The sequence below is a fragment of the Pongo abelii genome, chromosome 12, assembly GCF_028885655.2.
Source record: "Pongo abelii isolate AG06213 chromosome 12, NHGRI_mPonAbe1-v2.0_pri, whole genome shotgun sequence".
Lineage (NCBI taxonomy): Eukaryota > Metazoa > Chordata > Mammalia > Primates > Hominidae > Pongo > Pongo abelii.
Window position 1 is genome coordinate 109306353 of NC_071997.2, and position 24766 is coordinate 109331118.

The following is a 24766-nucleotide window of genomic DNA, read 5'->3' on the forward strand; positions in this document are numbered from 1 at the left end:
CAATTCTGTTCAAAGGAGATGGGAAGATTCCAGCTGTTTGAAGCTGTTCTAGAAAGCAGCAAGTGACCCATTGTCTTGCCACGCATCTGCCAGTCCTGACCACATCGCTGGCCGCAGGAGGTTAAAAGGCTAGAAGGGGCCTCCCCTCGGGCTGGTTACTGTGGTTATTGAGGAATGAGCGTGCACCGAGCCACCGTGCCTTCTCCCACCACACGGCCCGGCTGCAGAGGTTTGTGCAACATTCCAGATGTGTGACAATTACAGGCTCAACATCTAGAAACTCCACCCTGTTCCTTGACACTTGCAACTCAGGGCAGTTCTGTTTTTCCCTGAGAAGAAAAAACAGGGACCTTCATGACTATGGGCCTTGAAAGGCTGGTTATAATACAGGGGCCAACAATGTCTGCGGTGCCCCTACCCAGGAGAAAAAAGAATGGAGCCTTTTAGCAGGGGGAGTGGGACGCCCCTGAGGACCCCTTCTAGCCTGGGGCACTGGGGGCAGGTCCTGCAGATGATACAGGGTAGGCTGCTGGCCTTGATGGCAGGTGATGGCATGGCAGGAGAGGAGGAGCTCTTGGCAGAGCTAACCCAGTCCTAATGACCAACCCATGCAGCCAGGGTTCCCAGCATCTGAGCAAAGAAGTTCTTCCCCAGGACAGAGTACTTCCAGGGGGTATAGCCAGAGGCTGCAAAGTGTCCCTTAGATAGGAAAAATGCAATAGGCCTATTAGAAGATGGAAATTCAGGTAGCATGTGCAGAAGACGTCCCCTCCTGCCCCTCTCTCCAGCATCCTTGGTTTGGCCTCCAAACACCACTAGAAGCCTCACTACAACATTAAGTAGCCAGCCAGCAAGGAGATGCTCTGCTCTATGGCCTCTGGGAAGCACCTCCTGGGACCCATCTAGGGCTCATAGTCTTGCTGAAGAGACAAAGGTCACACAGAAATAAAGCCTGGACAAATCACAAGAGGTACAGCTGCTCGCACGAGGGAGTGGGACACCCTGGCTAAGAGTGAGAGCTCTCACATCATACAGATGTGAACTCCAGATCTAGGCTTTCTAGTTCAGCGACCTTGGATAAGTTACTTAGTCTCTAAACCTCAGTTTACTTCTGGGTACAGGAGATAACAACAGCAGCTACAGCCCTAAGGTCGCTGGGAGGATTCCACGAGAAAGTGCACGCAAGTTGCTTAGCACGGCCTTGGGCACTTGGCCAGCCCCCACTGGGTTCACAGACTCAGTCATGCCTGAGCTCAGGGGAGGGGTGATGCCTTTGGTCAGGAGTGGTGAGGGAGGGCTTCAGGGAGGAGGTGTGGCCTGAGCAGGGCCCTAAGGATGGGCCCTGTTGACACCAGAGGTGAGCAGGGAGCTGCCCTCCAGGAGGTGGCTGCACTTCCGCAGCTGTGCTCGCCCTCATCAAGCCTCATTCTAAATGGATTATTGTTTATTGGCAGCTTATCCCATCTCTTGGGTTATGAATTATTTACCAGATAATGACTTCATAATTGTTAATGACAGATGCCCCAAGGACATGCTGACATAACTTCTGAGGCCACAGTGCTAATTGTGGTGGAGTCCCAGAAGCCCCCACATGGCCCCATCTAGAGAGTCACTTCTAGGGACAGAGCCTGACTGGTCCTTGGGGATCAACCATAAATCCAGTCCCCTCATGATGCAGATAAAAACAACACGATCCAAAGAGGGGCACAGACATGCTTCTGGGTCTCAAAGCCTGTCAGTGGCAATTGTGGGAGGGATAAGCCCCAGCATCTCAGATGGCCCATTCATCACTGTCCAGGTTTGGGCTGCTGGACACTGTGTGGTGAGCAGGAGTTCAGATCCTCTTCATGGGGCGAGGGGCTAAATGAAATAGGGCTGTTATAGGTGTTTGGAGATTCCCTATCAGAAGTAAGTGGGAGGGCCCCAGGACCCTCTGCTGTGGCCTATGGAGAACTGGAATAGGATGCAGCCGAGTGGCTGTCTGGGATCTGGTGGGCTGAGGAGGGCCACCTCTCTGGGAGCAGACAGATATCCCCTACGACTAGATGCATTCAGCAAGCGAAGGCTGCAGGATGACTGACAGGTGAGGGTGGGAGGTGGGCACGCCAATACCTTCCTTGAAGATGCATTTGGTCTCAAAGAAGGTATGAATTAAGTCCATGACTCAGCCAGGGTCCTAGTCTTTTAGAATAATAAGAGCAAAGCCTTGTACGTGTCTTACGCACTATTCTAGGCGCTTTATTATGTTAACTCATTTAGTCCTTACAACCACCAGATAATTTTATGAAAATCTCTATTTTGCACATGAAGAAACTGAGGCACAGGGAGGTTAAGGACTGTGTCCAGAGGTTGCACAGCTGGAAAGGGGCAGGGCTGGGATTAGGACCAAGGTAGTCTAGCAGCTGTGCTTGTGACCATTTCCTTTCTGCTGCTTGCTGTTGCCTGAACGAATGAACAAAGGCCGTGAGGACCCTCTGAATATGGAACATACCTTTCTAAACATGGCTTGAATGCAATGTTGAGCATACTGACAGCCTGGGTTCTAGCAAGATCTGGGAGGCCTGGCTTCCTCCTGGGCCATGGACTATGCTTGGAACAGTGGGAAGGAGAGCTCTGGCTGGGTGCACCATGTCCCCAGGGGCGGTGGCCTTGGGAGGGCAGAGTCAGTGCGTCACCCTCTGCCCTAACATGGGCAGCTGTTAGCTGCCTTGATGGGTGTGGCTGGCTCCTTTCACACACAATTTAGATAGGTTAAAGGAGCCACTTTAGATCATTCATTTATCTCAGAAACATTTGAGAGTCTTCTTTGTGCCAGGCTTTGTGACTGAGACACACTGACTGAGACAATCCCTGCTACCAAGGAACTCCCAGTAGTCTCCGGAGAGGGTTCCGTGATCTGAGGACGTGGGGCTGAGGGGCCAGGAGCACAGCCAGAGGCCGTGGGAACTGACTTTTTCCATTCATCAATTCCTTTTCAGCGCGTGTGGGGTGTTTGGCTCTGCAGGCTGCCCTCAGTACTGGAGGGTGGGAATGAGCCTTGAGCATACTGGACAGTGACAGGACCACACCGGAACCAGGAAGCAGCAAGTACTACAAGGGTGCCAGGGAGAGAAATGGCATAATGGCATCAGAGGAGAGAGAATTCCCTCGGGGGCAGCCCTGGAGCTCTTTGCCAGGAGATAGGTAGGGATGGGAGAGGCGCTTCTGGAAGACTCGCTCAGCAGGACCAAGTGCCCCAAGATGGAATATGAACACTCAGGTAGGTCAGGGAGTACAGGAGTCTGCAGAGATGGGAGCAAGAGCCCAGCAGAGACTGGTGCAGGCCAGATTTCCTTTATCTGATCCACAGAGGCAGCAGTGGTAGTTCAGGGAGGACCTGTGCAAGATGGCAGAGCACCACCAATGCATTTCAGAAAGCCCTGAACGGGTGCTAAATAAATAATCACACTGTTAGAAATTCTGAGATAGAGAGGGAGGACACCTCCTCTCTGTGCTAATGGCAGAGGCGTGGCTCTCTGGCTGGCGGGGCCATCCCACATCCCAGAGTGCTGATCCCAGAAGGGCCTGGACAGAACGTCTCTGTGTTCTGACTTCCGTTTTCCACTTTCAGCACCTGCCTGTGTACCTAGAGAAGGGAGTGCCAGGTTAATTGTTGCCTCCTGTGCTGTTACTAGGTTACTTTGTAAAAGCAGAAATGTGCTTCTAATGATTTTTGCTGTTGCTGCTACCTTACAAGCCAGATGCTTTTATCTAAATGAGTTGCTACACATCAAGGGTGGCCCGTGAGGACTGCTAGGCTACGTCTGTCTTCCACAGGTGAGCTCAGGCTCTGTGCGTGAGGCTGAAATCTCCCCATTCTCTTCACATCCAGCCTGCTTACAAGAAAGGGTGAAAACAGGTATTGGTGGCTGTCATGAATGACCTCCAGGTGGTCTACGAGCAAGTGGAGGGGTCTCCAGCCTGCGATGGTCATTCTTGTGTCGTGTTCCACTTGGCTCAGGAGGGTGACAGCCTGGGTCTGGTCGACTCATGGTCTTTAGGCCTCTTGGGTCATAGTGGATGGGAAGAAGGGCAGCACATACGTGACTCCTTCAGTTCTCTTCCTCAGTGGGGGTTGGGACCACATTGCAGCCCAGCAGATGGTCCATGCCCGGCTTGACACGTCGTATGCACTGCACTAATGGTCGTGGGAGGCAGGCAGGCATGTGATTGACACTTGCTCAGAGCTTTTCAGGCTTTAAAACAAGGAGTGGCAGCTGACATGGGGACAAGAAGGGCACCTAGGTTGTATTAGGAACCTGGAGACAGGGACTGTAGTTTCTGCTCTGCCTTGATGGGCTGTGTGACCTTGAGCAAGATACTAGACCTCTCTGGGCTTTGGTTTGCTCCTTGGTACAATAAATGGCAACAAGAACCCCTTTTTGTCTACCTCCTAGAGTCCCTCTCATGATCCAGGAGAGGAAGCTGTGAAAACACTTTGTAACCTAAAAGCACTAGGTCACAGGAGGAGGTAACATAAATCATCTATCTTTAGCCTTAGAGGTTCCAACAAATTGGAGGTGGAGTGGGAGTTGCCAAGGAGTCTCTGTTTTGGGGTCGGGGAGTCCACATGGAACCTAGCTGTGAGGGTGGCTCTGGCCAATGCCCTGTGAGCTTTCAGCTACATCCCCATTATATGAGAGAGTGACCTTGGGAGGGTTAGCATGGCATTCAAGGCTGTGTCTCCCAATTCTTAGGTTTCCCTTAGCATTTTTGCTCTGATATCTTTGGTCTTTTTATATCTTCAGGCTTTTACACAAGCTGTTCCCATTGCCTAGTGTTCCCTGCACACACACATATAAATGCACAGATTTCGATTTCCAGCTTTAAGTCACCTCTTCTTTGAAGCCTGTGGTTTTGATCAAACTAAGCTAGCTGCTGAGTATTCTCACCCCCTCAAATGTGTGCTCTGGGTCAGGGGTTTTTGTCTCATATGGTCACTGTGATATCCCCAGTGCCTACAACAATGCCTAGCATTATAGTAGATGCTCACTAAGTCGAGTACATGAGTTGCTCTTCCATAGCACTTGGTATACATTCTTCTTGTTGCATTTATCACATATTTGCCACATAAGAATTGATTGCATTAATCATGTAAGAATTCGTATGTACTTGTTGCCCCACCAGACTGAGAGCTCCTTGCAGGCAGGGCTTTCGTCTGACCTCTCTGGATCCCAGACCTAGGGCAATGTGCAATGTGACTACCAGTAAGTGATGAATGAAGGAATGAATGAATGAGTGTTGCAACACTCTTTTGTTTCACCATGTGCTGGGTATTCATCCTATAGTCCCCAGTACTCCTGGCACTATTTGTCCTGTTGTAAGAGAGAGAGACAGGGGTGGAGTTGGAGGGAGAGAGGGGAAATTTATGATTAGAAGACAAAAGCTTAAAAGTCTTTCTGAGTGGCCTCTGAGTATGAGTAAATGAGATCATCCCTACAGGACAGAAGTCCATCAATTTCAGAGCATGGTCACTCAATGTATGCACACACAGTGCTTTCCCTGAGCAGGATGCACACACGGTGCTTTCCCCTGATGGATGCTTTTGTGCAAGTTAGAAAGAGGCACTCCTCCCTCCGAACTCTCAAGGGCACAGCGACACTCCCAGAGCACAGGCTGGGGGTCAGCACCCGTGTCTCCTTGGCCAGGTGCCCTCAAGGAGGACACAAACTCACCACTGTTTCCGGCAGCCCCAGCCACCAGAGCAGGTGCAAGGTAAGCAAGGAGATAGGCCACTTAGAAAATCAAATTTTGCCGTAAAAATAAACTCTGAGGTTTGTGGAGAAGCTATTTCTAGCCCAGGTGCCAAACAAGGTTCTGCAGCTAGACTGGACGGCTGTGCGCCCCTCTATCTCACCCGCCATTCACTAAGAGAAACTGCCCACGTGCATGCTGTCCTCAGCTCCCTGGCTTCCAGGACTGGGGAAAGAGCCCATCCCTGGGCATCTCCAGCCTTTTGCCGACAATCTCCGCTCACTGTTTAGCATGGGACTGAGTGGAGCGGGCAAGGAAGATGGAAAAGGGGGGCACGGCCTTCCACAATCCGGAACTGGGTGGCGCTTTGGTGGCCATCGTTAGCCATCTCTGATCTCCCCCCAGCCCAGTCTCAGCACTCAGATACTGTGAACCAAACCAGCCTCTTCTTTTTTTTTTTTTTTTTAACCTGTCACCCAGCTTGCAGTGCAGTGGTGTGATCTCAGCTCACTGCAACCTCTGCCTCCTGGGTTCAAGCAATTCTCCTGCCTCAGCCTCCCGAACAGCTGGGATCACAGGAATGTGCCACTACGCCTGGCTGATTTTTGTATTTTCTAGTAGAGACAGGGTTTTGCCATGTCGGTCAGGCTGGTCTCGAACTCCTGACCTCAGATGATCCGCCTGCCTTGGCCTCCCAAAGTGCTGGGATTACAGGCGTAGCCACCGCTGTTAGCCCAAACCAGCCTCTTCTACGGGATCTTGGAGGGCTCTTGGCAGAACTAGCTACAGTTCCCCATTGTGGGGTTACAGAATGAGGCTGCTGACCAGCTACTGTGGCTGGGGAAACAGGAGGCTCCTACCCTCTTTCCAGTGAGGGCTGACTGGGGTGGGAGCTGTGCCCAGGTCCCAGCCAGAGAAAAGCAGGAACCTTTCTACTCTATTTGTTTTCACTTTGCTAAGTTCCAGAAAGGATTGCAGGGGACTTAAAAGGATACATTAAGACACCATAAATCAAAAGTAGGAGAGAGAATCACAAGTGTAGGAGCAGGAAACAGGGGAGGGAATGTTGCCTACATTGAACCATATTTAGAAAATGCCATACACAGGCTACAGGTGGGCCACAAATCTGCCTCCAGGCTTGGCAGTGCTTCTGACCTTGGCCACCCATCAGAACCACCTGGGGAGCTTTACAAAAATCCAGATGCCTGGATCCACCTCCCAGAGACTGACTGTGATCTCACGGATCTGGTATGCAGCCTGGGTATGAGAATTTAAAAAATCTCCCTGGGTGATGTCATATGCAGCCAGAGTTGAGAGTTACTGTTTCGAGAGCTTGGAAGAGGCAAATCTGTTACAACATGATTTGTGGGTCCATGAGATCCTGTGACAGTGGCTCGGGAGAAGAATATGTCTGTGGTGAAATCAGAGACACCTCTCCCAAGGGCCCTAGCAAAGGAGTCACAAGTGACAGGATAAACATTAACTGCCACAGAATCCTAAATGAGGGTGCATTGTTGTGACCTGGAGGGCAGCAGATATTCTAACAGCCCGGAGAGTTCATGTAAAAGCATTCCCGGTGGGGCAAGATGAACACAGTACAACAATAGCCAAGGTACCCAGCTTTTGGATGGCTTGATCCAGGGGGTAGATTTTAAAGGATCTGAAAGGCGAGACAAATTACACATCATCCAGGAATATTGTTTTGCAAAATCTTTATAACTCCCATCTCAGTTCCCCAAGCCGTAGAATTCCGGAACTTGGTAATAACACCTATGAGTTGAAAGTAGTGGTTCAAGTTTTAAAACACACTGATATCCTCATGAGAACAATTAGAATATCTGGGGGAAGGACCCAGGCATCTGTAGTTTCTTTTTTTTTTCTTTTTTTTTTTTTTGAGACAGAATCTTCCTCTGTCACCTAGGCTGGAGTGGTGCAGTGGCATGATCTCAGCTCACTGTAACCTCCGCCTCCCAGTTTCAAGTGATTCTCCTGCCTCAGCCTCCCGAGTACCTGGGACTATAGGCGTGTGCCACCATGCCCGGCTAATTTTTGTATTTGTAGTAGAGATGGGGTCTCACCATGTTGGCCAGGCTGGTCCTGAACTCCTGGCCTCAAGTGATCCACCTGCCTCGGCCTCCCAAAGTGCTGGGATTACAGGCGTGAGCAACCGTGCCCGGGCCATCTGTAATTCTTAAAGCTCTCCGGTCAGTGTGCACCAAGGGCTGAGAACTGCTGGCCCTGGTGGCACCGTTCCTCCCTTGTCACTTTTCAAGGTCCTGAGAGATGGGAAGGCCGGGGTTATTCCTGTTTTACAGCTGAGAAGACTGAGGCTCAGAAGGTTTTATAGGGCTTTCCCAGAGTTAGTGGTAGATTTGGGACTAGAATCCAGAGCTTGCCTCCAATCCCAGGTTCCCTGCCACCACGCTGCTTATGAGGACACACTGTCAGTGGTTCTGTAATCTCTGAACTGAATAAAATAATCTAATCCCAAGAGATATGCATGAACAGGGCCCTGTGCCAGGCTTGTAGAGAAAAGAGGATGATCCCTGTCCTCAGTGAGCTCAGGGTCCAGGAAGGAAGGTGAGCAGCCTAAGGCAAAGGAGAATGAGATGCATGGCTAAGGGAGGGAGGAGGGCTGAGACAGTCTGAGTACAAGGCTTCCTTGGAGAGCAAGGAAGCAGCTTTGTTTTGGACAGGTGGAGTCTGATATGCGAATCAGACAGCAGGGATCTGCTACGCATGAGCCACTGGAGAAATGGTCCAGACCTTAGGACAGAGGTGCCATCTGGGAGTCAAGCCTGGGAACAGCTGAAGCAGAGGGAGTGGAGGGAGGGCTGGGGATACAGGGAGCCAAGGATAGCCTGTGGCACCAACAGCTTCCCTTCCTGGCAGGAGGAGGCGGTGGAGCTGGAGAATGGCAGCTCACATGAGCAAGATGGACGGGAAGCAGGAGGAGAGGCCACTTGCTGACACCGCGGTGGACAGTGCAGGCTGGGGGTCTGCAGCCCTGTTGATGGAAAGGTGCAGAGCAGCTGCAGGACACCAGGCAGGGAACGGACCACAATCCCAAATGATGTCTGTGTAGGGCTGAGGCTTCGGCTGAGGTTCTGTTGAGGGATCTGGGCCCCAGCTAGTGGGTGTGGTCACATGGCCTTTTCAGGGGTGTGAGCGCCCACATACCTATTTGAAGAAGGGGCTGCAGAGGTCCCCAGAGTGGGCCAGGAAAAGCAGATACAGTCAGAAGACAAGGGGCAGCAGAGTATCTGTGTCAGCCAGAGCAGCAATGAGATGTCTGCCTGCAGGTCCCTCCTTGAGGTGGACACCACGGAGGCCAACAGGGGAGTGGACAAGGGGACAGCTCAGGAAGCAAGGCTGTCCATGGCACGAGGGAGGGAAGGCAGGCAGAGGGCAGAGGAGTGCGGTCAGAGAGGATGCCTGCAGGATGGACTGGGGGAAGTGAAGGTGGGGAGTGTGGAAGCCCAGGACACAGCACACGGTGTTCTCTAACTGCCGTTAGCTCCGGAGACATTTGCAACCTCCTCCAAAGACGCAGGTGGCATCTAGGGCATTTCGTTTGCTGAGGGCAGGAGGACAAACGGCCTGGACAGACAGTACTGAGACAGTCTCAATGATGGAGGCAGGGGATGCTGCCCAGGGTGGCTCCGGCACCAGTGACAATCAGCACTGCCCTTCACCACCTCCAGAGCCCGAGGTGTCGGCTAATGCCATTCTTGGCTCAGCCTTGGGCTCTGCGCAAACTGAGTCCTCAGCTCAACTCCCCCCACCCCGCTTTCCTGCAGTGCAGGTATCAGATTTCACTCCTCCTAGCTGGTTCCAGTATGGCTTTCTTACTTATTTGGGTGATTTCCACCAAACCACAGAAAAGCAGAGCGCAGCCCTCCACGCTTGGCTCTTGAACTGGCCTGTTTTGTAGCAGGCTACACAGGGCCCTGTGATCTGGCCCAGTTTCCACAGTAAACTGATAGCTGCTTCCACTGATCCCCAGGGGTCAAAGAACCATCTAGGGGCCTCGGAACCTTCCTATCTTCTTGGAAATCAATGGGACTCCTGCATGTGAGGGGAGGGCACAGCCAGCACCAGGCTGCATGTTGCGGGCACTCCCAGGCACAGTCCCGGCTGCATGCAGTGATTTGTTCACTGAGAGCTCATCAGGTACTGGTATAAGTGGCAGAGGGGGCGGAACACAGAGACAGATCAGGTATGATTCCCATCCTCCAGGAACTGGCCGAGTGCTAGGGAAGACAGACTTGAGTTCACAATGGGGACCCTGGTCTGGGGGCACAGAGATAGAGGCCCACATAGGGTGCATCTTACCAACTATGCCTGGTGAAACTGCCCTCAAGGTCCCTCCCCATCCTAAAGTACATGATTGCCAGAGTTCAGGACGAACAAGAGAACAAGAGCCATGTGCCACCCTGCATCAGCAGCAGCAAAGATTAGACCCCAAACTAAGGGTCAACATTTAAGAAACCAAACCCCACTGCCCTGGGGTGTTTCTGTTCCCTTCTTTCTTGCCAAACTCACAGGTGCCTCCAAGGAGAGCTGGCTTCTGTGAAGAATATGTCCTCAATCTTTTCTTTGCCCCGTGTAGGAGCGGGGATGCCATGGCTGCCAAACCAAAGCTTCACTGTCTTGTTTCCCAACTCCCCTTCTCTGACCCAACAGGAGGCCTGGAGGCAAAGAATTCCCCAGTGTCGGGGATATCGCTAGCAAGGACAGCTGTCGCCCACCAGTGGTGCCATGGGCGTGTGCCAACAGCCTACCAGCTCCCTAGGTCAGGAACCCACCTCTCCTCTGGCTGCCTCCACTGGGCTGCCAGCGGCAGGCTGGATGCACCGTGGGGTCACGGGGTGGGGAACCTTCCATTTCAGTGGCTGATCCTGGCCCAGCCCAGAGCCTTCTCCCACTTCCTGCTGACAACCAAGGCTACGCCTAGCCTGAGATTCCAAAGCCATATTTTGTCCTCTCTGTGCAAGGGTTCCGGCAGGGGACAGCCATCCCCAACCTCACTGTCTCTGAGTCCAAAGAGAAAGCTCTCTGACCAGCAGAGAATCCGGACGTGGCAGGAGCCTTGTTGGTCTGATGCTCTGCCCCTGCTGCAGAGGGAAGCTGGAGTTTGGTCCTAGGCAGAGGCCAGGAGGCCACCGGTCAGAGGGCACCAGGGTGGGCCACTGAGAATACAGCAGTCCTGGGGCTGCTATGGCCTGTGCTCACCCAGCACTAGGCCCTGTGTGTTATGCAGACGCAGCCTGTACTTCTAAAGGCTCAAGTCCCACAAGGACATATGAGGCTGGGCCAGCTGGGCCTCCACTGTCCTGGATCTGAGAGCCCCACTCCTCTGCCCTCCAGCCTGCTTCATTCCAGGCCCAGCTCCTGTCCCTTCAGTAGCATGAAATGTGGTGAACGTTGTCAGCGCCAGCTCCAGGCCTCCTTGCCTCTGCAGGCACATTGCTGGCCTGCCTGGTGGGCGCTAAAGCAGATCCCAGATCACGGATTCTGTTCACAAGATTGTGCCCTCCCAAGGCAGGCCAGGCTCCCCCGCATTTCTGGCTGCCTGATCCTGCTTGGAGAACCTGGAGTCAAAAGTTTAAGCCAGGACTCTAAAAATTTAAGCCAAGGAAGTAATCAAATGACTATGCAGATACATATGCAACAATGTTTGTTGTGCTGTTATTTGTAATAGTGAAATATTTAAAATATGCTAAATGTCCATCATTAGGGCATTAAGTGAATCATGTGTGCTATTATATCCACAGAGTAGACAGTTTGTAAAAATGGTGATATAGATTTCTATTTACTGACATACAAAATGGCTTGACACATTGTGGAATCTAAATAACATGCCCCCCAAACAGTACCCACAGTCAGATCCTGTGTGCACTGTTTACGTATGTGCGTAAGAAAAAGCCTGGAAAGAAACACTAAAATGGTTATCTCTGGGGAACAGGATTATAAGTCATTTATATACTTTTAGCTACTATCCTTTAAAATCCCTTTATAATGAATAAATAATATTTTCATGATATTTAATAATACATTTTAATACCAAAACTTAATTATAAAACTAAATTACAGTTTTTAAGGAGGTTAAAGGTCATCTAGCTGCTGGCCATCCCTAGATCTAACCTCCTGGGGAAAGCCAAGACCCAGGTAAGCAAGGAAGTGTCACAGATTCTCTGATGGGGCACGGTGGCTCACGCCTGCAATCCCAGCGCTTTGGGGGCTGAGGTGGGTGGATCACTTGAGGTCAGGAGTTGGAGACCAGCCTGGCCAACATGGTGAAACCATGTTGTGACAGCACACGTGATAGCCAGTCGTGATAGCACATGCCTGTAGTCCCAGCTACTTGGGAGGCTGAGGTGGAAGGATCGCTTGAACCCAGAGGCAGAGGTTGCAGTGAGCCGAGATTGCGCCACTGTACTCCAGCCTGGGCTGGACAACAACAAAAAGAGTCACAGATATTCTCTTTGGTTGTTTCTAGGAGGATTGAGGCTAAAATGGCTTAGCTAAGCCCCAGTACCAGTTGATCACACACGCCTGTGGTAAAAATCACACTGAGGAAGAGGGCGAGGGGACCTACTGTACTTTCTTCCCTTCCCCCACACATTTAGCGTGAGAGGAGAGAGCTGGCTATGCTCAGGTCTGATGCCTTTCTTATTTCCAGGTGAGCTAAGCAGAGACCTACCTTGCGCCGCCCGTCTCTGGCAAGCTCAGGATTCGTCCCCAGGATGCGAAAACCTCGATGGCCGCCAACACTTAGCAAAGCGTGAGCATCACCAGGAAGCCAGATAGTCTAGAAAGAGAGGGAAAAACAGTGGGGTAGGGGTGGCGAAAGGTCTAATTTTTTTTCTTTTCTTTTCTTTTTTGCAAAAAGATGTCTTTTGAATTCCAGCATCCTGGGTGGTCCCCACACTAACTGGATGCTAGTCTCTGCCTCAGATATCCCCGATGCTGAGTTGCATACTGTGGATTAGCTCACACGGGCTGTGCACAAACTCTGCCAGCACATGCAAAATGGGGAGAAGTGGGTAGCAGAGTACTCCGAGTGGCAGATATGAGGCATCCCCCACCCATCCTCCGAATACACACAGCCCTAATCCCCACCACTGAGCCACTGACACTGAATAAGAGAGAGAACAATGGTATTGTCTTCCATCTAATCCAAACTAAGAAACTCCAGCAATGGGGAAAAAGAAAAAATTTAAGTCTTTAATCTAATACTGAAAAGGACACAAACTCTAGAATTACAAAAACAAATCATTACTTTTTTCACACAATGGGCAAGAAGACCTTGAGGAGGCAAAGAATAGGTTCCCTGGGGAGAATTTTTTTTTTTTAAATTATAGATTTAATACCTAGGAGAAAGAGGCTATCTATTATGGGGAGGCAGAGCTACTCCTGGTGCCTTCTTTTAAATGTAATCTATGAGAAAGCCATCTTCACGACGGGAAATGGCATCCCCCACTGCAAAACGCATGACTGTCATTACCTGGGAATCAATATATTTTTTTAAACCGAATATATCATTATCAATTGATTTTCCTTTTTCCTCTTAGCACTCCAGAGTCCCGGCTAGCAAGGGAAAGCTTTAATGTGATATGAAGGATTTGGACAGGTAAATAAGTTATTGTAAACTCATTCTGCCTTATGGCCAGCTTCCCTCTGACAACGCGACGAGTCTTTCTCAGATCCTCTCAACCTAAGCTTTTCCAGCGGCCGCTGATAGAGACGCATGTGAGCCATATCAAATAGCCATTTTCAAGCTGAAGGTGGCAAAAATATTATTTTTCCCAAGGATAGAATGTTCTCTTTATGACTAAGAAATAACCTCTGCCGGGAAGCAAAATAAGCCAAGGTCACCATTTAATTTTGACACAGAACCAAAGTGGCGAGTACATTTCCTCTACCAAGCCTATGTGAAGCACAAGGAGAAATCGATCACTTTGACCACAAGGTATTGGCAATACTGGTGATCGATGTCATTCTGGGAAAGATCCTTGGCAGATAAGCGCTGGTGAAGAGAGAGGTCTAGGAGATAGGGGTCAAACCATTTTTAGGTGCTTGAGAATCTCATTCATTCATTCATTCATTTAATAAATATTGATTCCCTCTATGTGTCAGGCAGTGTGTTCAAGGAACTGGGAATACATGAGTGAACAAAAGAGAAAAATATTCCTGCCCTCAGGGGGCTCATATTCTAGAGGGTGGAAACATAGAATATACAATACACTAAAAAAGTAGTGAAAATTGTATCATATTTTGGAAGGTAGTATATGCAATTTATTAGAGAAGAAATGGAGCAGGGGAGGGTGCATGTTGTGGGGGGGCCCGAGGTGCAGTTTAAGTAGGGTGGGCACGGCCAGTCTTGTGAGTGGAGGACATTTGAACACACACTTCAAGATTAGGAGTAGGTCGTGTGGGCATCTGGCCCTAAGTGTTCCAGGCAGAGGGAACAGCCAGTGAGAACATGGCTGGTATGTTCCAGGACCACCAAGGAAGCCACTGTGGCTGGCGGAGGGAGATTCTAGTAAGAGGTGAGGCCAGAGCAGTGAGCATCCTGATTGTGTAGGGCCCTGGAGGCCACTGTGGAGTCTATTAAATTGAAAGCCCAAAGATCCCAGCCACCATCTTTGGAAGAGGCTCCCAATTTCTTGAGCCAAAACCCTCAGAGTTCATGTCGGGTTAATCCACTTCCTTTCTAGGCTGCGCCGAATGAATATGGAATAGGCTAGACTGCAGCCTAGAGGGACAGTGGTGGGAAGGAAGCACAGGCTGTCTATGCCTGTCCTGACGACAGTGGCCTTGCCCTTCCATCTCTGTGGTCCCTACCTCCAGGGGAAACAACTGAAACAGTTCTGAACAAAAATAAACCACATGCACAGCTGAGTTCTCTGGGACTTTTCCTCATGTGCTGATGAAAATGTCTGGAAGTGAATGACCCATTGGCTATTATAGACTGTACTGGGTGTCTTGTGTTGGCCCCTCTCGGCCTGCCTTCCACCTTCCCCACCCTGTTCTTCCCCACCTCTCCCAGGCGAGCCCTGGGAGGCTCACCTGACCTGTATGGAGAGCATCCCTCATGTTTTGGACCCTCTGACTTCTGGTTAGGTTCAGCCCACGCAGGCACTAGCAGGAGACTGGGGACAGGGTTGGGGTTGGCTGTTGGTTCCCCTGCTCCCCTCCCTCTCTGTGTCTTCATGAGCAGGGTGTCCCTCACCTGCAGGTCATGGCTTTAGTTGGGGAACAAGGAGCTCCACAAGGCTCTCTCTCTCTGGATTCCTGTAATAGCTCCTTCCCCTGACCATTACGCTCAAGGGCAGTAATTCCCCTCATCCCATCATCAGCCCGGGGGCACTGCGCTATGACGGTTTCTCTATACTGTGCCTATTCATCTTTGTGGATAGTCATTTTACTTAACTCTCTTCAAATTGCACATTTGAATATGTCTATTTCAAGACCCCAATAGATACATTCACAGAGAGGGTTAAAAGCAAGACCCTGGAATCAGACACATCTGAATTAGAATTCTAACACTGACACTTAGTTTTGTGACAGCAGGTAAGTTCTTTAACTCCTAGGAACCTCTGTTTCCCATTTTTTTCAGGCCAACATTCAAACTGAGGAAATACAGAGAATACCACAAACACACTACTCGAGAAGAGTAACCCCAGGACACATAATGGTCAGATTTACCAAGGTTTTGTTTTGTTTTGTTTTGTTTTGAGATGGAGTCTCACTCTGTTGCCCAGGCTGGAGTGCAGTGGCACGATCTCGGCTCACTGCAGCCTCCGCCTCCCGGGTTCAAGCAATTCTCCTGCCTCAGCCTCCCAAGTAGCTGGGACTACAGGCACATGCCGCCATGCCCGGCTAATTTTTGTATTTTTAGTAGAGACAGGGTTTCATCATGTTGGTCAGGATGGTCTTGATCTTCTGACCTTGTGATCCGCCCACCTTGGCCTCCCAAAGTGCTAAAACTAGAGAACCCGTGACATCCTCCTCCTCTTCCTCCATCTCAGCATCACCATCTCAGTAGTGCCATCACCTGCTCAAAGTCCAGGGCAAGCACACCTGCTTCCCGACATCTTTGCTGACCCCAACCAGAAACTCTTCCCTTGAAAGGGTTTCTAACTGTTCTCAGTTCACATTTGGCATCAGTCTATGCCTCAGTGATTTTATTTATTTTTTCACATCTTTCCTTTCTTGTTCTTTTCCCACCCACTCAACCTCCATGCCTTGCAGTTAGACCCTGGGCTTAATAGACAGTATCTTTTGGAATCTCTGGTCCACAGTACCCATCGTGTGGTGGTGTATAATCGATCCTTGACTCATTATTGTCCTTCCTGGGAGGGCTATAAGCTACATCCATGCACCTAAGCACGTCCCACTCTAATGAGATACATGGTACTTAAAAGTGATTTAAAAATAAATTACTAGAAACCAATTTTTAGTAATAATTTTGTTCCCAAGTTAACACTATAAAATCTTACGTTTCCAAAGATCATGGCCTGGGAAAATGAATCCCAAGAATGAACCCGGGAAATCACAGGGAGGCAGGTATGGTTTTCTATCTCCAGGTGGATAAAGAGACTGCTTCAGGGCTTAATTTGTGACACTTTTGGCCAAATTGACCTTTTCCCTTCCACTAATTTCATCAAAGGGCAGCCTACAGTCTTAAGGAAAACAAATCGTAAAAGCCAAAGGACAGAGGACTCTAATTTATTTTAAAAAATACAGCAGGTAGTCAGTCACTGCTTGTGAAAGGGGTCTTAGGACTTTCAGCTTCCCAAGGTACTTAAGAGATGCTAATTGACTTTGACAAGGCTTTAAGACCAATATGAAAGCAAGACCCTTGAATGGGCTATTTGGGTTAAATGTTGGGAGAGCTTCAAAATGAAACTAGAGAAAAATTTTGAGATCCATTTTACCTCTAAGTCTATAAATAAAGATAGATCCTAACATGAACCAAATTGATGGTCAAGATAATTATGAACAAGGGCCCCAGGATTTTTTACTTCTTTATAAAATACACCATGTTTTTTGGGGAGAGAAACTGCCTTAAGAGAGGAGAAACCAATTACGGAGCCTCCAGTTTGACACAGCATCAGAAAGCAGCCCTGCCGGGGTCGTAACCACACTCTCCAATTATGTGTCCAGAACCCAGAAGTTCAGCACCCCTCAGCAAACTGGGCAACAAAGAGTCTTTCTTCCTTGGAAAAGAAAAGCAAAGGAACCAGAGGCTGTAAACTGTAGGGAGGAAACCGGCTCCCGAGCCCACCCTCCTGTCAGCCCAGGTATGGGACTCCGCGGCACCTCTGACCCTGGGCAGGAATGCCTGCTCCCAGTGTGTCCTGCAAGGGGAACGCTCATTCATATTTTTTCTTTTAAGACGAGAGAAAAACAGGCCATCCATCCATTAATAATATCAACTGTGGGTTCACCAAAGCCTGCAGGCTTCTTGCCAACACAAAAATAAACACTCTCAGAAGGTTTATCCATCAGGTTCACGACAGTTCATGAGCCGGGGTACGGAAGGCGCTGCTTTTTAAAGGGGAGAGTGAAGATGCAAAGATGGAGTAAGTCACGAGAGTCCACCCAGCACAACACAGAGATTGCCTACTCCATTAAGGAGCCACAATTGGCCACTGATGAGATCCGTTATTTTCAGCTGGTAGGGATGCATCTCCTGGCATGCTTTTTGTAGGCTTGTATTCAAAGACAGACAGTGTCTGTAGAAGCCAGGCTGACCAATTTGAGAGGTAACAATGTTTTCATAAGGCTTGAAGTTTACAAAGCCTAGCCCATTCTTATTTTCTCATTTACCTGTTCTAACAAATTTATGAGTTGATTACTTTTGTAATCCTCATTTTACAGATGAGGGAACAGAGGCTCATGGCAAAAAAAGGTTGTCCAAAGTCACACAGCAAGTCAAAGAGGGCGCCTAAACAGGAAGCCTGGATTTTGTGCCTCCTATTCCAGGCTTTTGTTCCTGGGCCTCCACCTGCCATCACCCTTCTCCTCCTGAAAACTCCTCCCTGGAGACTTCTTTCTGCACTCTCTGGAGTACAAAATTTTCCAGGCAAAATACTGGAGACTATCACAATAAGGACACATGTGCCACCCAAGGAGGCTTCCTGTTGGGCCAGCACAGCACCAAAGGGCCCATCTCCTAGTTCCCTTGGATGGTTTGGGGCAAGGAGAATGGGAAGATAAAGAAAACGAGGTGTTCATAGTTGGACTGGATCCTAAGTTATGCCATGACATGACTCCACCATAAACCCAGCATGAAAGGTTTCAGGAAAAAAAGTTGCAAACCAAAATCCTCTTAAAATCTTTTTTTTTTTTTTGATACACAGCAGACCCCCCCCCCCAAAATGAAATGAACTCGAACTCACCCAACTCAGCCCTGCCACTCAATGCTGGCACATATCTCCCCACCCTCACTCTACCAGTTAATACAGATTCACCCATCTCTGGAAGCAGAACCGGGATGACCCTTGCATTTCCACAAGATGAAGAAAAAGAAGCCAAAGGTGCCAACCGGACCTACCAAAGCCTGACTCACCCACAGCAGCACTGAAGATGACAGCAGGGAGGACCCACCTGGCACGTAGTAGATGCTCAGTAAAGAGTAAAGCTCTGTTCAAAAAAGGAAATTGCCTCCACGGTTCAACTCATTTTCCACAATTTTTCTTTGAACATCTGGAAGATGTTCACGCCATAGGTTCATGATTGGAATATAAACCAGTTTAAAAAAACATCAGACACTGCTTCCAGATTTTGCTCTTATAAACAGGCCTCCATCCTCCCTGTAAATTGCAATAATTCCTTCCCAGATGTTGCTTCTCCTTCAGACCCATAAATCTCAGCTTTTCATAAGGATGCTTCGCCTCTGCCTGGTGCTGCGGGCTGCGTGGAGTGCTCCTGCATCTTCTCTCCCTCATTAGATGCCACACGAACCCCACGAGGCAGGGCAGGTGCCCACATCCCTGATTCCCTGACGGGCAGGCCAGCTGCCAGCTCTCCCAAGTTGGACTGCGGCGGGTGCGGGTGTTGAGCAACACACAGTAGCCTTTTCTCCAGCACCCTCCAGGTCACTATGTGGGTGGGGCGTCAGAGACTCACAGCGCCTACTCTCACCTATGGAGGCTCCACTCGCGCTGCCTTGGTGCCCTCAGGGGCACTGCCCCTTTAAAAGTCTGACTCCAGTGTGGACACAGCTTTCCTTGACTCTCCCTGACACTCCTGGGACCAGGCTATAACATTTAAACAAGACTTGACTGGAGTCTTGCGGAGTAAAGCAAAACAACAGGCAAAGAAATAGGCGAGAGCAATGAGAAGAAAGCAACACACAGCCAGACAACTTGGCTCCCGGCCGGTTTTCCAGGAGGGCCCCAGGGGCCTGGTCAGGCCCATCCCAAGTCCAGGGGGTGACACCACCTCAGCATCCACCAGACAGGAACTCGCACCCAGGAAAGAGGCCACCTCAAGTCTGGATGCCATAAGCAGAGCCCAGAAAGAGTTGGGCTTCCCTGTTGCCTTCGGCCTTCCCTGTTCCAGTTTCTCGTCTGAAGTCTGTCCCTTCCCTGGTGATCAGCCTTGGAACTGTTTGCCCCATTCTTAAGGGGAGCCTGTGACCTACACCCCAAGCACTCAAGTAGCCAGCCACATCAGAAAACACCACGAGCCCTCTAGCCAGACCAAAGCTATAGGTGTCGGGGGACTGGAGACGGCCGTGGGGACAGGAGAAACAGACAGCGCACTAGCTCACTCCTAGGGTCTGGAATGAGCCAGTCTGGTCCACAGATACAGCTGCTGATGCTGGGCGGGGAGGCGGGGTGGTGTCTCTTGAAGCCCCACCCCTTTAGGGCATGGCCTCTTGATAGCTTTAAAGAGGAATGATGGGAACAGAATGGCTTCACAGGGTAAAACAAGGTGGGCTATTAGACTTCGTGATTTGGTGGTCCCCCTACAGAGATGCAGAGGTCTTCTCCCAAGTCTGGATCCTGTAGCCTCGCTGCTGGTCTGCACAGCACCACCTGAGCTTCATTTTGGGTTTCCATCCTAGTCTCGGAGACCCCAGTTCAGAGGCTGGCTCAGCCTGTGTAGTGGTCAGAAGCATGGAAGATTTATAATCTGAGGGAGCTGGGTCTAAATCTCAGCTCTGCCGTTTGATGGCAATGACCACGTCTGCCCACCCTCCACTCCCACTCCCTGTCTCAAGCTCCTCATCTATACAATGGGGACGATACCACTAAACATCCATGGTTGTTCTGAGAGTTGAATGTTCTACCATAAGAAAGAAACTTAACATAGTCCACGGCACATACATATGGCAGCAATAACCATTACAATGACCATGCCTGCTCATTGAAGAACAAAATACCTACAGTGCCATGGGGATGGCTGGGAGTCACACTAGATGGAGCCTTCTCTTCCATCACCCCGCCAAAGAAGTGGGCACGGAGGGCACAAATAAATGAAGAGGGGTCTTCCTCAGAAGGTGGTGGAACCAATGGGCTGATCACGTGTGCAAGAGTGCTGGGCTGGTTTCACACTGGTCAGCGACCACTCTCTGCTCCCTCCAGCTCTCTCCCTGAATTTCAGCCTTCACAGAGCCCCTGTTCCCATCCCGCCTGCAGCCAGCGATTGATAAACCAAAATCTAGGCCTTTAGGCAGATGCTTCTACAGCTTCTATTTCATGATTCTGCCTTTCCTTTGAGCCCAAGCCTACAGAGCCAGTGGCCGAAAACCGCTTCCCCAACACAAGTGGGTCTTAAAATGCATTGCTTCCTCACTCAGTAAAAAAGCTATGTTATTTGAATAGATCCGAGGCTGTTTTCTACACTCTCAGAATAAAAAAAAAAATTGTGAAAGAAAGGCTTTAGAGATTACAGGACTTTTTACCCAAATATGATGAGTTATTCATTTAAAAATAAACTACAGACAGGCATGTTTCTCCATACACAGGCAGAAAGATGCCATTAACCAGGAATTTCTGTAAGTACTCTGCTTTTCTTGGCCAATGTGGAAAGAGCCTAGGAGCTGGAAATAGAATGAGAAGCTAATTCTGTTTTCCTGGTCTCTACCAATGTGTGTAGGTAAGTGACTTGATCGCACTGTGGCTCTGTGATCCATCTGAAGAAGCACGTGGATGGCTTACCACCCCGACTGCTCTTCTGGAAAGGCCAGTAGCTGAGCAGCAGTCAGCACGGAGGTACCCATCATGGAGCCACGGCCTGGCACGAATTGATGTCTGGATCCAGGCAGGGTCACCAAAGGCAGGAGAGGGTGAGTGACAGGAGGGGGTGAGTGACAGGAGAGGCTGAGTGACAGGAGAGGGTGAGTGACAAGCTCAGGTCCCACAGCCAGTCAGCAGGAGAGTTGGGATGAGACCCGGGGCTTCCTAACTCTCTCGCCACTGTCCTTTCTTTCACCCAAGATCTTTCTACAATGTAACTGTCACTAAAGAGCTTCCAGGAAAGTCCTCCAGAAAGGTCAGAGAACATCCCAACCCAGTCTTCCTTCCTGCAGAAAGTCCTGGTCCTCTCCCCTCCCTGGTGAGCATTAAATCAAATATTCCTTGCAGCATTATTTTTCAAGCTTGATGTTTCTAAATCCAAATACATCTATAAATAATACATACTCATTTATATGTACATTTAAAAGATAAAAAAAACCATAACAAAGATACCTGTAGATTCTTATGAATACTAATAGCCTACTTTAACACAGTGGAAACAAACAGCTAATGAACACAGGTAACTGCATGTACAAATTTCCCTCCTCTCCATCTCGGGCCCATACACGGTAGGGGAGAGCCTCCTTTCTGAACCTACACCATTCACTGCTTCTCTCCCACGGTCATATTTAGCCATCTGCTTCTTCTTTTATATGTGGGACTGTGTATTTTTTTCCTCTTCAGTTTTATATGAAACATTTAGCAATGAACTAGCAAATAAAAATACTACATATCCTCTAGAATTCATATAAAATTGTACTTGGCTTTAACGCATCTAAAGGTTGATAAAAAGAAACACATACATGCTTCTTAAAGGCTTATTTATATTTTATTACACATTACACACATTGCACTCCATTGAGAAAATTTAGAAGTTGATGTGGTTCTCTCTGTCACGAGCCTGCATGGCAAAGATTACCACATCTACAGAATATTTTTCCTTTGGAACACAATGCACTCATATTGCAATTACCCCAGCGGACGGAAATGGTGCAAGTAATCCATCAGCACTTACATTAGTCTTTGGAAGGAGGCGTTTCTCTATTATTATTTTTTTCCCTTAAAGAGCGTACTCTTGGCATTATCTGGCCACCCATCCTTTACCCTGCTCGACGTCTCTTGTCTGCACTCCAGACTGAGGACTGAGGTGAGCACTGTCACCTCTGAGACACACAGGCAAGTCAGTGGGAAGGTGGCGGGATTGGCACTCACCCCATCAAACACCCACAAGCAGAAATAGGGGACAGATAAGGCTGCTGATGGTGCAGGCTAAGTTAACTAAGCTAGTGGGACGGAAGATGGACAGAGGAGGAGAGTTTCTGGGCCAGAGGGACTAGGAGGACTTCACAGCAGGGCTTAAGCGGGGTCCTGGAGGAAGGTGGCGCCTGAAAGATTAACATGAAGAAATTCAGAGGGGCAAATGTCTTCTTTTGGTCTCCTCCTAAAGTGGATCCTGAAACAAGATTTCAACAGAAGTGGTTTCTTTGGGAGTTGATCCAAGGAAGCACTAGGGTATGAGACAGGACAGGAGAAAAGCCAACTGAGGACGCTTTTCCCATGGGGTCACCGCTGGGGCCAGCTGGGGCTCTGTCCTGCTGGGAACCCTCTGAGAGTCGTGCAGAGTGCACCTGAAATTGTCTCATGACAAGGCGAGGAAGCCGGGGTATTTACGCATTGCCTCCTGCCTCTTGCTGGTAGAGGGCTGCTTCTGCAGTATGGATGCCCCCACACCTCCAGCCTGCCTGCTAGGTGCCCTCACACACAGAGAGGCAGGAGGTGAGAGGCGTGAGCAGGTGAGAGGCGATGCCCTGGCTGGAAAATGGGTGCAGCACCGACAGCCTCCTGTTTGCTCTAGCAGGAAGCCAGGGCTCCCATCAGCACCCAAACGCTGCCAGGACTAGCTTCAGCACCTTCCTGGTGGCTTTGTTCTCTGGGATCTGACCCTTCTGAGTGAGAGGGGGCCATACCCTGCCTGCCACAGTACGAGACCACGAGTTTGCTCATCCCCACAGTAGAGGCCGTGTCAAATGTGTTCGTAATGGGATCATCTACTATCTGTCGGCCGTGCAGCAACCATGTATGAAAAATAACATTGAGAAGCAAATTAAGCGATCTGTCTGCAAGCAGCCTGTTTAGATGAGGAAGGGCTGCTGTTGACGAATCTATTAAAATTATACATAAATTATCTAAGAGCACATAGATACATGTTCAGAATGAGAGCATTGATTATGGGCATTTTAAATACAGCCTGGATTAAATCATCTTGTCTCACTTGAATGGAGTAATAATAGTTAAGAGAAGAGGTGGGAAAAATAAATTAAACCCATCAACTTCCTGACCACAAGAAATGTTCAGACTTTTCATTTTTCAGAATGATGATGCCTTAAAACACAAATACTTCTGGGTGCTGCCAAGAACCCTCCACAAAATGGGTTATAGGAAAGAAGGATCCAGAGAGGCCCCTGGATGCCCTCAAAAAGGGGAAGGGGAAAGTTGGGAGGCCACGTGTGCCTCTCTTGTCAAGCAGACCCTGGATGAGGATCTGAGGCTAGTGTTCTGTTTGAACAGTGGTTCCAGAAAGCTTAGGCAGGGGAGTGGGGAGGGGAGGGAGTGAAGGAAGTCAACACAGATTGCTCCAAATGAGCAGGCAAGTGGGGCCAATCTCACCCACTGGAGACCTGTGGGAGACAGGGAGGAGGGGGTCTCACAGTTATCCCACCCGAAGGCAGCTGGAGCGTTTCCTCCACCTCCCATTTATCATGGGCTGAAAGCTGCTGGTGGGGAATTAATTCCCTGGCCCTTCACGTCTGTCCCAAGTGGTCAGCAAAGGCTCTGGGGGCTCCGGGCTTGCAGAGACCCTGGGGAAATGAGCCTCCAACAAGTGCAAACACACTGTGCTGGAAACTCATAACCTCTGATTACTTGGATGGAATTCAATTTGCCACTTTCAAAAGTCTAACAAAAACAGACTACCCTCCACCCCCATGTAATCACTGAATAATATTATAATCATCTTGCATGGAAATTGCATTATTTCCCTGATGGAAGCATAGGCTTTGAACCTCTCAGGGCTTCACCCGCTACATTACTTTTCAAAGTATGAAGTAGCAGGTTCCAATTATCTGAAAAAAATTTAAAACAGTAACAGCACAATACATAGTGTGATCCAGATGGAGAGAATACACATTTTCCAGGACAGGCACCTTGATTAGTGACTGTGATTGTTAAACACATTTCAGGTAATACAGTGATAATGGACATTAATAGTAGCAATAGTGCTGAAGTGCTGAAATATAATCATTTCTGATTATATTACTCTTTCTTTTTGTGAAGCACAGTGCATATTTCCAAACGACTCTATGCTCATTAAACTACACAAAAGCCCAACAGCAGATTGGCAGAAAGGTGGTCAGAAGGGGCTTACGGCTCCTTGTGTTTGGAAAGTGGGGAAGGATGTTGGTCAGAGTTCTTGCGGGGCACAAAAGACTCAGCAGAAGACCCGGTGTTCTGTCTTTGGGTTCCACCAAGAGACCTCTGCCTACGTTCACAGACATAGGCTACCAAACAGCCACTACAGAAACGCTTATACGTGCAATATAACAAGCTGAGGGGTTTTAAATGAGAATTTTGTAGAGTAAAATTTTTTGTCTATGCCATCTTTTCCCTCCTCCCTCATTAGCTCTCAACAAGTGTTGCGTTCTATTCAAGATATCGAATATATCCACTGATAGATTCTATATCAGTAAGAAGACTAATTAATTAACACAAATATG

At 49.2% G+C, this 24766-nt stretch overlaps 1 protein-coding gene across 2 annotated transcripts in view; it reads right to left on the reverse strand.

Moving 5' to 3' along the window:
• The window catches only part of KLHL29 (kelch like family member 29), a 318944-nt gene that overhangs the window by 220655 nt on the left and 73523 nt on the right, over positions 1–24766 (reverse strand). Inside the window, exon 2 of one of the 2 annotated variants that reach the window (XM_054548335.2) lies at positions 12440–12547. The exons of the other annotated variant lie outside the window; for it this stretch is intronic. The gene's annotated coding sequence lies outside the window, so the exon portion shown is untranslated. The remainder of the gene's footprint in view (positions 1–12439; positions 12548–24766) is intronic. 2 annotated transcript variants of the gene reach the window in all.